Source organism: Pongo abelii, chromosome 2 (genome assembly GCF_028885655.2).
Source record: "Pongo abelii isolate AG06213 chromosome 2, NHGRI_mPonAbe1-v2.0_pri, whole genome shotgun sequence".
Lineage (NCBI taxonomy): Eukaryota > Metazoa > Chordata > Mammalia > Primates > Hominidae > Pongo > Pongo abelii.
In genome coordinates, this window is record NC_085928.1 from 79788265 (window position 1) to 79800363 (window position 12099).

Sequence of the window (12099 nt, forward strand, 5' to 3'; positions counted from 1 at the left end):
AATATGATATTGTGTAATAGTCTTGAAAATACAGCTTTCTTTATTTGATAATGTTTTATGCAAGAACATTGGCTTTTTCCGTTGCCCCATTGAAATCCTTTTAACGTGTACTTTGCACAGAGATTTTCTGAATTATCTCAAACCTCAGATATACCACCTGAAGGTCTTCATTTCAAAACAAAGAATGTGATTCCTGCTCTTGCCACAAAAATGGGAAAAAAGGTGTAGTTTTGATAGAAAAATTCTAGGGCTATATATATGTATGTATACACACACACGCATATATATATATATATATATATATACACTTAAAGTATAAGAAACTATTTTGAGAAAGCAAAGATTTGGTTGACCCTTCGGTTTGTATTAACTGTTCGTGTTTTAAACTTTAGTATTGTAAAATTAACATCGATAATCAAATGGGGAGATTTTTTGTTGTTGTTATGTGTTTTTCCTAGAATAGATACTTTAGAAGAGCAAAACTACCAATAGCAGAAACATGGGGGTTTTTTTATTTTTATTTTTTTGAGACGGAGTCTCGCTCTGTCACCCAGGTTGGAGTGCAGCGGCGCGATCTCGGCTCACTGCAAGCTCCGCCTCCCGAATTCACGCCATTCTCCTGCCTCAGCCTCCTGAGTAGCTGGGACTACAGGTGTCTGCCACCACACCAGGCTAATTTTTTGTATTTTTAGTAGAGACGGGGTTTCACCATGTTAGCCAGGATGGTCTCAACCTCCTGACCTCGTGATCGGCCCACCTTGGTCTACCAAAGTGCTGGGATTACAGGCGTGAGCCACCGCGCCTGGCCAGAAACATGGTTTTTAATTTTATTTGTTTGATTTAGCAAATGAGCTTTTTGTTTTTCACTTTTTACTAAGTACAGAAGGGGCTTTCTTATTTGATATAGTCAGAGGCAGTACTCTGTTATATGAAAAATTGTTTTAAAACAGGTAATCATTTTTAAAAGGTATATAAATACCATAAACAAGTTATTTTGCTTTCAGTCTGCAACTGTGTATGTTTTTTGTTTTGTAATGTGCCAAGCATTCTTCTTTGAGAAAGTTTTGGACAGTAGGAGTTCACTTTATTATTTATATAAGCCACACTTGTTATGAATTTTCTGTGATTTCCAATTGCTGTTTTACTTTGCAATTGAGTTATTTAAAAAATATTTCTGAAACAATCTGGGTACAGAAATAGAATAAACAGAATGAAGATTTTTGTTTTGTATTTTCAGCTTTTATGGTTGTCTTGCCCAATCTCTTTTATCTAATTTGGCCCTGGTTTTGGGGAGAGGAAGGGTGAAGCTCCTTTATTGAGCTTTTCAAAAGCCTTTATATTTGTTTTTATATAAACAACAGATCCCTTTTTTCATATTCATATTTCATCACTTTTTTGGTATTTTTCTAATAATTTCAGTGAAATTGTTACTAGCATAATTAGTTTTGTTAGAAAATACATCTAATTGAAATGATGAAAGCAGAAGGGCTTGCTAGAGAGCAGCTACCAGGCACAAGCATTCTGTTTGCCCTGGGCAACTGACAGTACCATGGAGGGAGTGGATCATACTGCTTAGGTTGAGGCCATCTGTACTGGGTAGGTGTGGTGTGAGGTCTGTGGAAGGCAACAAGGGGAACTGGAGAAGGATCATGCCCTCAGCCTTAGCCTTACTAGGCCAGACAAACCTAAAATGCAGTTTCCGTAAACATCCAAAATGTTCAGAGAAGGTATCTTTCACATAGGAGGAGTATTTTTAATTAGACCTTGAGGATTGTTAGTAAATGTAAGTTGAAAGGGGAAGGATAGCGCATAAGCAAAGAGTTAGAATCAGAAATACTCTAAGTGACAGACTATACTTTCTTGTCCGAATACCCCGAACCTGGGCATAAACTTTATGTACACATGCATATGCATACACATCTGTTGAATAATTGAATGAATGTTAGGACAGAGAATGTGGACTTTATCATCTTGGCAGTGGGAAATATGTATATAGGTGTTTTAGCAGGTGTTAGAAACTGAGAGTGTGTTTTATAAAGAAAACTGAACTCTGTGTGTAGAGGATGGATGGATTGGATGGGAGGAGAGAGGCTGCAGGTGGGGAGACCAGCCTGAGGGTTGGATGGACCTACTGCATAATACAAAGATGAAAAGAACTGGACTTGAAATCAATGGGACTGGATGTACTCTCAGCTTTATCAGTTATTGCATCATGTTAGTCACATTCCAAAATAGCTTTCAGCCACAGTTTTCTAGAAAATGCAAAGTTAATACTTTTAAAATAGAACTTTTGTGAAAAATAAATGAGTTAAATTCAAGAAAATCTCTATCACAGTGTCTAGCAAATCCATCCATCCATTAATTCCTTCATATCTCCATTTACTCAGTGTTGATGAAGCATACTCTTATGACACTGGGAATCTAAGGTGTAAAAGCCAAACAAGCATATGGGCCCATATGCTTCATACGTGACAGCTGAATCTGCATTATAAAATAGTTCCAGGCTCAGTGTGGTGGCTCATGCCTGTAACCCTGGCATTTCAAGAGGCTGAGACAGGTGTGGATTGCTTGAGCCCAAGAGTTTGTGACTGGCCTGGGCAACATGGTAAAACTCCATCTCTACAAAATAATACAAAAAACTAGCTGGGAATGTTGGCACACACCTTTGGACCCAGCTACTCGGGAGGCTGAGGCGTAAGAATCTCTGGAGCCTGGAAGGGAGAGGTTACAGTGAGTTGAGATGGTGCCACTGCACTCCAGCCTAGACGACAGAGCAAGACCCTGTCTCAAAAACTAATTTAATTTAATTTAAATAGTTACAGTAAAATTAATATTATGGTAGTGCAAAATCAGAGATAAATGGGAAGAGAAAGACTGGGTTTTGCAGAACAATTAACTTGATCAAATTTAATGTGTTGAGCAAATGTAGGAAAAGAAAGAGCCAAATTGGATGTGGGAGTCTTTGAGAGAGTAACAAGAGGGAAGTTGGAAGAGGAACTGTATTAAAGGAAACACCAAGGACATGGGAAAATGCAGTGTCAAATATGAAATGGCAATTGTACATCCAAAAAATATCTGGAAGGCATGCAGAAAATGAATGTTTTGAATCAAAATTTGATGGACATATCATTGATATATACACAGTGGTAGGATCTTGAGACTTGGTGAGTTTCCTGAAAGAATGTGAAGAAAAATGATAGTACCTATCATTTATTTAACATTTATAAATTAAGCAGTGTTTTAAGTAATTTACACGAATTATCTTATTTCTTCCTTGCAACAATAGCAGAGGTAATTGCTGTCTTATCCTTAATTTACTGATGGGGAACCTGTGGATCAACAAATGAAGTAATATGCCCTCTTCAAATAGCTAGAGAGAATCAGCCAAGGGATTGCACCTAGGTTTGTCTGACTCCACAGGACAAAGACTTGACTTCAACCCAAGTTAAAAATTGAAAGGAAACAGATGTTCATGGACCTCTGGGGGTGGGTGGTAGAGAGAGTGTTCAGAAAAGTTGGGCATGAGATCATTGGAAGATGTGTTTTATTTTTAAGATGGGGTGAACTGTGCATGTTTGAAAAACTGTAAGGAAGACAAAAGAGAGATGGAAACAGGAATCGTTATGAAATCAGAGACTCAAAAGGGAAAATGAAGCCTTGTACTTGTATAATTGTTTTCATTTTTCAAAAGGCTTACAGATCTGGGATGCTAAGGTTCCTCTCTTGAAAAGCCCTGTGAAGTTCAAAGGGCGGATATTGTACCTACTTTACAAATAGAATGTGTGAAGACACAGGGCAATCAAGTGACACACCTATAGATCTGCAGGCCTGGATTATGGTCAGAATATCCTGATGTTCCAATTCCTGTGTTCTCTTCCTAAATTTCACTAGTAGAAAGTTAGGAACTCTGCAATGCATACACCAATAATTTAACTTTGGCAGGAAGACCCATGATGGAGATCCTAAGGAAAATGAGATGATGGATGCTTATTTCAGACATTCTTTGATGACCTACACAATGCCAAGAAATATGTGACAGTCTGGAGATAGAAAGATGAAAATGACAAGGCTCTAATCCTGGCAGAGCCTCCAGAATAGAAGAACAAGTTGGGAAAATATAAAAGTATATAAAAGTATAGAAAATAAGAAAGAACAGCAATAATTTCAAAGGTTTCAAAAAAGGGATGTGGCCAAAGCTGGTTTGGAAGATAAATAAAAGTCTTCTGTGTCAGTCAAGGAGTGGGAGCCTTATGTGCATGGCATGGGCTAGCATTTTTGTGCTTGGGGAAGATGAAAAGTTTGTTGTTGATTAGTGTATGTGGCTGGGAGTTGACAGTGTTGGAGCAATGTATGGGAGGCAGACGAAGCTGAACTATGAAATACCTATGTAGAAAGGTCTTGTAGAGTATACTTAGGCGCTTAGGGTCCACCCTGTGCCTACATTTTCCAGGTTGTGTTTCAGAACAAAACAACAGATCCTGAGGATGTTGTGATCTTATTAGATGCTTTGCTACATTTCCTAAATAGTTTTAGAAAAATACGAAATACTTCAGTCTCTGCTTGGAGACTTAACAATGCACACCTGTTTTAAAATCTCTCAAAAGGCTCAGGCTTAAGGAAAAAATCTGTTTGTGGTAGACATTTTTTGATGCCCTGTATCACACCTCTGATGCCCACCTCCCAAGCATTTGCAGAGCGGGTAGACAGTTTCTCGCAGGTTCGTAGTAGAAGCTCAGATGGAGATGAGGGAGTTGTTGCCCCCAGGGAAATTCTTCCACTATTGGGGTTGGGAGCCTGTATATACCCCCGACTCCCGTCTTTCAAACAGATGATTCTGGATGGCATTTTGTATGGTTGTCAGAGGTTCATTTGAAATCAAGTTCTCATTGACTACAGTAGCAACTTCGATAATGTACCCAGATGTTGAATTTTCATCTCTCCCCTTTCCTTCCCCACTGCCTCTAAGATCACCCCCCATAAAGTATGTCACCCAAGTCTTTTTGGAGGCTCTGGCTTGGGAGAAACAAAACTGAAACACTACTGAACGTTTGTTGAATAAGCTATTATTTTTCATAAGGATAAAGTTTTGTTTTCCTAAGACACACTTTGCCATGGGAGAGTTTTCCCTTAGGGGCTTTATACATAATTAAATGTTTTGAGAATTGGACCAGCAAGAAAGGGAACAAAAAAGGAGGAGACACCTTGAATTTGGGTGTTAGGGAATAGAGCAAGAAATAATGAAAATAATGATTGAGTTTTGAACATGCTGATACTGAAGATAACTAAGAGTCAGTTGTTTATGTCTAATATTCCGCTTTAGGAGATCTTCTAAGTGCTTCTGCATGTGCCATAATGCAGGAAGAAAGGTGTGGTCATTCACTGAACTGGGATTTTTTCATTTTTGTAGTGGGCATGCTTTAATGAGATTTATCAACTAATTGAAATTTTACCACTGATTGCGAAACTGAATCGTTGCATGGGATTCTTTTTTATAGCAAGCTTGTCCAACCTGTGGCCCTTGGTGGCTTTGAATGCAGCCCAACACAAATTTGTAAACTTTCGTAAAACATTATGAGATTTTTTGTGATTTTTTTTTTTAGCTCATTGGCTATTGTTAGTGTTAATGTATTTTATGTGTGGCCCAAGACAATTCTTCTTCCAATGTGGCCTAGGGAAGCCAAAAGATTGGACACCCCTGACTTACAGTAAGGGTGAAAACCATAACTGAATTGCAGTCTTGATTTTGATTGCTTTTCTGGGTATGTTCATTGGGTTTCTTCTTAGCTTTGCATGGCAGTGCACAACTTTCTTTTATTGGCAGTGACCTGATTCTTTCAAAGGCAATCTTGTCATTTACACTGTTCATGTAATGATTTAATTTTATAACTACCAATCACTACGCATTTCAACATTAAACATTAAAGACGTTTAAGATATTATGTATGGAAGACTATTACATTGCCTGTGTCTGTGTTTCTGGTACAAATTATCACTACTGGATAGTATTTTTCATTTTAATTGAAGAGGTAACACTTCACCTAATAGCATCAAATAGCGTTGTGTTATACAAGTAGTAAAGCTCACATCCAGTTTTCAGTGACAATGATTTCATTCGCTCTTCATGCTGTGATCACAAGTAGATATAAAGCATTTTGAAGCAGAGCTCTTCGGTTTTTAAATGTTGAGACCATTTAGTCAGCTGGCCACCATTTCAGATATATTGCCACTATTATGTTCCATTTTAGTTCTTTTAGAGGGAAAATGGCTTGTTTTACTTTGCAGTCTCTTATTGACATGTTTTTTAATATTTATGTGCCCAATTGCACATATGGCCTTTTCAGCATTTCCCATAAAATGGTCTACATAGAATTATTTGGTCAAATACATTTAGGATACTCTATAATATCCATTCCACTTTAGTAGATATTATCCGTCCATAGTTTATATTAAGGTCCCTGACTTATTCTGCATAAAGAAACTCATTTAACTTGGCTTGACACAAGTTTACTCAAATTTACTTGTTGGGAAATGGTAGTCATTCTTCTGATTGATTTTAAGTCATACAGAGACAGACTTGTGCACTATACCCCTGCAGTTATACCAAGTGGTATTTCACATACTCTGCTTGATAGTTCACTACCTAGGTCAATTCAGGTGAGAAACCAACACCAACAATATGTGGGAAGGGGAAAAAGATTGAGCACAGAATATCAGAAAAAAAATCAGAGTGACCCCAGTTTCGTTTCTCCATATGCATTGATGGTTTCCTGGAGTTTTCCTTGCTACTGCGTGGGAAGATCAACCTGAAGTGCAGAGCTTGGATAGGCAATAGAAAACCTGGCCCAATATAGAAAATTAACAGACATGTATCAAAGTGAAGACTTTTATACACCAGAAATGGTCCATGTGAATTTTTACAAAAAGCTAGTCACAAGAAGGAGTGTTCTTCTCTAAGTGCTCTGCACATCTTTCTTTGATGTTGACTTCGGAGATACTGGCTCCATGTTGTGGCTGGAGCTTTGGGCTCTGGTAGAGTAGCACACACAGCTGATGGCCAGAAGCAGGGTCAGCAAGCCACAGGTAATGTGGGGGAAGAGAAAAGAAAATAAAAGGAAATAAGGAAATACGGGGAACTGGACTTTATCTTGGCTTGCTTGCTTATTATTTTTTAATTCATATTTCCCTGGTTTATACATCCTCATTGTGTATGTGTATTTAGTTCTAATTATATCACATGGATGTTCTGACCAACACAGTCAAGAAAGAGGACAGTTCAGGTCCCACGAGGATGCCTCATAGTACCCTTTGATAACAACACTCCCATACTTCCCTCCACCTTCCCTAAACTTTGGCAACCACTAATTTACTCCCATTTTGTTTTTATTTTAATTTTTTTAGGAGATGCGGTCTCACTATTGCCCAGGCTGATCTCTAACTCCTGGTCTCAAGCAACCCTCCTACTTCAGCCTCTGGAGTTGCTGGGATTACAGTTGTAAAACACCATGCTCAGCACTAAACCCTATTTCTAAATTTGAATTTTTTAAAGTTTTACATAAATGGAATCATATAGTAAGTAACCTTTTGGAATTGGCATATTTCTGTCAGCATAATTTCCTGAAGATTCACCAAAGGGGTTGGGTGTATAAAGATTTCATTGCTTTGAGTTGTAGGGTAGCATTCCATGGTATGGATGTAGCACTGTGCATTTAGCCATTCACACATTGAAGGAACTTGGGTTGTTTCCAGTTTAGGGCTGTTACACATAAAACTCTGTGAACTTTTATGTACAGATTTTGTGTGAACAACTGTTTTCATTTCTCTAGGATAAATGCCCAAGAGTGCAATTGCTGGTCATATGGTAGTTATGTGTGGTTCGTTTTACAGGAAACTAAAAAACATGTTTTCCATATTGGCTTTGACATTTTACACTTAAGAAGACAATGTCTGAATCATCCAGCCTCCTTACATCCTTTCCAAGATTTAGTGCTGTCACTATTTTGTTTTTTGTTTTTAGGTATTTTGGTAGGTGTGGAGTGATAGCTCATTGTAGTTTTAATTTGCATTTCCCCGATGTCTAATGATGTTGAGCATCTTTTCAGGTCCTTATTTTCCGTCTGTTTTTCCTCTTCAGCGAACTGTTTGTGTCTTCTTCCCATTTTCTAATGGAATCGTATGTTTTATACTATTGAATTTTGGGCAGTCTTACTTATTCTAGATACTCTTTCTTTAGTGGATAAGTGGTTTTCAAGTATATCCTCCCAGTCTGTAGCTTACATCCTCTTCGCTTGAGCTTTCATGGAGCAGAAGTTTTAAATGTTGACGCAGTCTGGTTTATCGGTCCTTCCTTTTAAAGACCATTCAATTGGTGTCAAGTCTAAAAGCTCTCTGCCTAGCCTTACATCCCAAAGATGGTTTCCAATATTTTTTAAATAAAAGTTCTATAGCTTTATGTTTTACATTTAAGTTTGTGGTCTAGTTTGAGTTGATTTTTAAACTGAGTAAAGTTTAGATTGATTTTTTTTTTCTCTCCTTCCATTGAATTGCATTTTTTCAAAAATCAGCTGAGCTCGTTTTTGTGAGTCTATTTCTGTGTTCTCTATTTTGCTGTATGGATCTATGTGTCTCCCCCTGTACCACTACCACACGGTCTTGATCATTGTAGCTATATTATAAGCCTCAATGTTAGAAGCCTCAATGTTAGGTAGAGTGATTCTTCCTGCTTTGTTTTTAGTCTAGATTGTTTTATGCATTCTAAGTCCTGTGACTTTAAATGTAAATTTTAGAATAAGCTTGTCTTTATCTACAAAAAAAAAAGAACAAACCCCAAACCATGCTGATATTTTGATCAGAATTATATTAAACTTATACACTCATGTGTCACTTAATGACAGGGATATGTTCTGAGAAATGCATCATTAGGTGATTTCATCAAACATCATAGTATGTACTTATTATACCCAGATGGTATAACCTACTACACACCTAGGCTGTATAGTATAGCCTATTGCTGCTAGGCTATAAACCTGTACAGCAGATCACTTTACTTAATACTGTAGGCAGTTGTGACACAATGGTGAGTATTTGTGTTTTTGAACATATCTAAGCATAGAAAAGGTACAGTACAATATAAAAGACAGGAAACGGTATATCTATACTGAACACTTACCATGAATGGAGCTTGAGGGACTGGAGGCTGTTGTGGGTGAATTGGTGAGTGAGTGGTGAGTGAATGTGAAGGCCTAGGACATTACTGTACATTACTGTAGCCTTCGTAAACAGTGTACGCTTAGGCTACACTGAATTTATAAAAATATGTTGCTGTAATAAATTAATCTTGGCTTACTGTAACATTTGTATTTATAAACTTTTAAATGTTTTATAAATTTTGACCCATAATAACACTTAGCTTAAAACACACATTGTAAAGCTTTACTAAACTATTTTCTTATACACTTATTCTATAAGCTTTTTTATTTTGTTTTCTTTTTAAGTGTTTTTGCCAAAGGCATTTAAAAACACACATGTTAACCTAGGCCTACACAGGGTCAGGATCATCAGTATCACTGTCTTCCACCTCCACATCTTATGCCACTGGAAGATCTTCAGGGGCAATAACATTCAGGGAGCTGTCACCTCTTATAATGACAATGCCTCCTTCTGAAAAACTCCTGAAGGACCTACCTCAGGCTGTTTTATGGTTAACCTTTTTTTTTTTTCAATTTGTAGAAGTAATATATTCTAAAATAACAATAAAATTATAGCATAGTAAATACATAAACCCCTAACAGTTGTTTAGTATCATTCTCAAGCATTATATGCTATACATAATTTTATATGCAAAACTTTTATATGACTGGCAGCATAGTAGGTTTTTTACACCATCACCACAAACACAGGAGTAATATATTTCACTACTATGCCATGATGCCTATGATGTCACTGTTGTAAATATGGTCTGGCCATATATGTGGCCCAGCATTTACCAAAACATTGTTCTACAGCGTATGTCAGTGTATTAATTTGGGAAGAACAGCAATTATGTTGAATCTAACAATCCATGTATATAGTATGTGTCTCCATTTATTTAGGCCTCTGCATTTTTTTTCTTTTTCATTAGCATTTTGTAATTTTCATTATACAGATCTTTTGCATGTTTTGTTATGTGTAATTTACCTGAGTATTTTATTTTATTTGGAACAATTGTGAGTAGTTTTGAGTTTTTAATTTCAATTTTTGCATGCTTATTATTAGCCTGTAGAAATTGTATCCTGTGACCTGCTTAACTCCCTTGTATTTCTGATGCTGGGGGGGAAAGCACTCGGTCTTTCACCATTAAATATGATGATAGCTGTAGTTGCTTGTAGATGTTCTTTATCATCTTAGTTTGTTTTTAAAGTACAAAATTGGACTATATATAGCTTGACTTACATTTAGGTGACGCATATAATCTTCCACTAGATATTTGAATGATCTGAAGCTTTTTAGACATTGACACTACTCTTTTCTCATAGTTCCTAGTGTTGCAAAAAAGGAGAAAAGTCTTGCTGTACCTTGACTGTAACATGAATGTTCTTATGCATCTATGTTGCTCCATCTGCCTCAGAAAAATGCCCACCCTGGCCCTTTGACTGCTACTACTACTGTCTGTCTACTAGGCTAGGTTCTGCTTGTTAAAGCCTTGGTTACAACTGTAAATTAACTATGCAGTCCTCTGTGTACTTACCACTTTTTCAGCAAAGTGCCACTTAAAATGTGCCATTACAATTAAGTTATTTTTCTTTGTTTCCTGATGCTACGTCCATGAACCGGCCATATCAGATATCCAGAACAATATTCCTTGCACTCGTACACTGCAGAAAGAGTAGCCATGCTTGTCTCTAGACCAATGGGCAGATCTGTGCCAGCTATATTTGTGCTTAGGCAAGAGATTTTACCTTTGGAGGAGACATTACTGGTTTCTGTAGAACTATTCTATACATTTTTGCATATTCTAGCTAAAATCAGTGATAGAAAACATCCACACTGTGAAATTATATGGCAGAAGATAACAAGGAATCGGACAGAAAGGCAGCAATGATGATACATACTTGATTATCAAGAAATAATCTTTGGAAATTCCATGTATAAGCTACATTCTGATATGATATACTGCCCCATTTAGCCATTGGGAAACATTTGGATGGTCCAGTTTTGCAGTTCTAACTCAGTTAGTTACATTCCAAGAGCCTTAATGTTTTGAGAATGTTGCATTTTAGTTAGATTTACAGTGATACAACGCTATGTTATTGTATCATTTCTGTGGGATAGCCTGTGGTTAAAATAAGTCCATCAACTGTTTTTTCTTCTTTTCTGGGCACACACAAGAGAGTTTTGCTGAATCACTTTACTCCATATTTATAACCTAGCAATTTAATACTATTTTTCAGTAACAATAACATGAGGCACATAGGCCTTCTTATTTCTCTCTGATATACTGCTATATGGTCCTTAGAGTATCCCTAAGTGTCTACAGGTTCTGGTTTTATCAATTTGAAGATAATTACTTTGCTTTTTATATTTTTCAAAGAAAAGTTGAAAATCTCCAAGTTGTATTCTAAAATACATATACTGCTTCACTCTGTATAGACACCACTTAGGCAATTTATATCAGCCCTTAAGAGCTATGAAGTGAGTATATTCTTTCAGAAATTGACAGTACAATTGTTCTGATACAGAAAGTGATACCATAGAGTATATTAACTGTGTAATTCACAAGCATTTTTTATAAGTCAGAGTTTAGAGAAACAAATCTTTCTTCCTCTTTCCCTATAGACTAAAGCATTTTTAAAAACGAAGTCAACAGAATTTTCTCTCTCCTGTAATTTAAGTTGGAAAGAATGAATCAGTATTTGCTGTACTGGATTGTCATTGGAAGAAATTAAATGTTCTCTAAAAATAACTGCTGGTAATCAAAATAGTATTTGCATTTGATTGCTTTTTTTTAGCTTTTTTAAACACTTGAATAATTCTTTGGATGCTTATAAAAATTATTATTTTTAGCCGCTATAAATAAAAGGGAATATGCTGATTTAAATTACTGTTATCCTTTGAATTCTACAT

The 12099-nt window shown here is 36.6% G+C and overlaps 1 protein-coding gene across 4 annotated transcripts in view; it reads left to right on the forward strand.

The window, feature by feature from the left end:
• CNTN3 (contactin 3) overlaps window positions 1–12099 on the forward strand; it is a 353908-nt gene that overhangs the window by 178374 nt on the left and 163435 nt on the right. The window lies entirely within an intron of this gene.